Genomic DNA, 2,563 nt, shown 5'->3' on the forward strand with positions numbered 1-2,563 from the left:
CAAGTCTGAAGCACGTCACAGTCATTCATTACCGAAATCCTACTCGGAATACCACAGACAAGGTTAGACTTTCCGGATTCCCAGGATCCTACTCGGAATACCACAGACAAGGTGAGACTTTCTGGATCCTCATAAATGCTGCCATCTATCTAGCTTATACCACGAAGATTCTGTTGGGGAATCTAAGAGATACACATTCAAGCTCGGTTGCATGTAGAACGAAAGTGGTTGTCAATCACGCGCGTTCATAAATAAGAATGATAATGAGGGTTATCTAATCATCACATTCATCATATTCTTGGGTACGAATGAATATCTTGGAATAAGAATAAGAGAGAATTGAATAAAAGAAAATAGAACTGCATTAATACTTGAGGTACAGCAGAGCTCCACACCCTTAATCTATGGTGTGCAGAAACTCCACCGTTGAAAATACATAAGTGAAAGGTTCAGGCATGGCCGAATGGCCAGCCCCCAAAACGTGATCAATAGTCTCTTAGGATGAAGAATAAAACAAAACTGAGACCAAAGATGTAACGTGGTCAAAAAGACATCTAATACAATAGTTAAATGTTCTATTTATAATAAACTAGCTCCTAGGGTACATGAGTAAGTAATTGATGCATAAATCCACTTACGGGGCCCACTTGGTGTATGCTTGGGCTGAGCTTGATCAATCCACGAGCTGAGGCTTCTCTTGGAGTTGAACTCCGAGTTATGACGTGTTTTGGGCGTTCAACTCCGGATCATGACGTTTTTCTGGCGTTTAACTCTAGACAGTAGCATGTACTTGGCGTTCAACGCCAAGTTACGTCGTCAATTTCCGAATAAAGTATGGACTATTATATATTGCTGGAAAGCTCTGGATGTCTACTTTCCAAGGACGTTGAGAGCGCGCCAATTGGAGTTCTGTAGCTCCAGAAAATCCATTTCGAGTGCAGGGAGGTCAGATTCCAACAGCATCAGCAGTCCTTTTGTCAGCCTTCTTCAGAGTTTTGCTCAAGTCCCTCAATTTCAGCCAGAATTTACCTGAAATCACAGAAAAACACACAAACTCATAGTAAAGTCCAGAAATGTGAATTTATCATAAAAACTAATGAAAACATCCCTAAAAGTAGCTCAAACTTACTAAAAACTATCTAAAAACAATGCCAAAAAGCGTATAAATTATCCGCTCATCACAACACCAAACTTAAATTGTTGCTTGTCCCCAAGCAACTGAAAATCAAATAGGATAAAAAGAAGAGAATATACTATAAATTCCAGAATATCAATGAATATTAATTATAATTAGATGAGCGGGACTTGTAGCTTTTTGCTTCTGAACAGTTTTGGCATCTCACTTTTTCCTTTGAAGTTCAGAATGATTGGCTTCTCTAGGAACTTAGAATTTTGGATAGTGTTATTGACTTTCCTAGTTAAGCATGTTGATTCTTGAACACAGCTACTTATGAGTCTTGGCTGTGGCCCTAAGCACTTTGTTTTCCAGTATTACCACCGGATACATAAATGCCACAGACACATAACTGGGTGAACCTTTTCAGATTGTGACTCAGCTTTGCTAGAGTCCCCAGTTAGTGGTGTCCAGAGCTCTTAAGCACACTCTTTTGCCTTGGATCACGACTTTAACCACTTAGTCTCAAGCTTTTCACTTGGACCTTCATGACACAAGCACATGGTTAGGGACAGCTTGATTTAGCCGCTTAGGCCTGGATTTTATTTCCTTGGGCCCTCCTATCCATTGATGCTCAAAGCCTTGGATCCTTTTTACCCTTGCCTTTTGGTTTTAAGGGCTATTGGCTTTTTCTACTTCTCCTTCTTTTTCTATATACTCTCTTTTTTTTTTTCGAATGCTTCTTCTTTTTCACTGCTTTTTCTTGCTTCAAGAATCAATTTCATGATTTTTCAGATCCTCAATAACATTTCTCTTTGTTTATCATTCTTTCAAGAGTCAACAATTTTAACATTCATAAACAACAAGATCAAAAGACATATGCACTGTTCAAGCATTCATTCAGAAAACAAAAAGTATTGTCACCACATCAATATAATTAAACTAAATTCAAGAGCTATTTTCGAAATTTATGTACTTCTTGTTCTTTTGAATTAAAACATTTTTCATTTAAGAGAAGTGAAGGATTAATGGAATTTATTCATAGCTTTAAGGCATGGTTACATACTAATGATCATGAAATAAAGACACAAAACATAGATAAACACAATACTAAAAACCGAAAACAGAAAGAAATAAAGAACAAGGAATGAATCCACCTCTAGTGGCGTCTTCTTCTTGAAGGACCAATGATGTTCTTTAGCTCTTCTATGTCCCTTCCTTGCCTTTGTTGCTCCTCCCTCATTGCTCTTTGATCTTCTCTTATTTCTTGGAGAATGATGGAGTGCTCATGATGTTCCACCCTTAATTGTTCCACATTATGGCTCAGATCTTCTAAGGAGGTGTTGAGTTGCTCCCAATAGTTGTTGGGAGGAAAGTGCATTCCTTGAGGCATCTCAGGGAATTGTTGATGATGAGCTCCCTCATGCATTTCTTGAGGGCCGTGAGGAG

Source organism: Arachis stenosperma, chromosome 3, assembly GCF_014773155.1.
Source record: "Arachis stenosperma cultivar V10309 chromosome 3, arast.V10309.gnm1.PFL2, whole genome shotgun sequence".
Classification (NCBI taxonomy): Eukaryota; Viridiplantae; Streptophyta; class Magnoliopsida; order Fabales; family Fabaceae; genus Arachis; species Arachis stenosperma.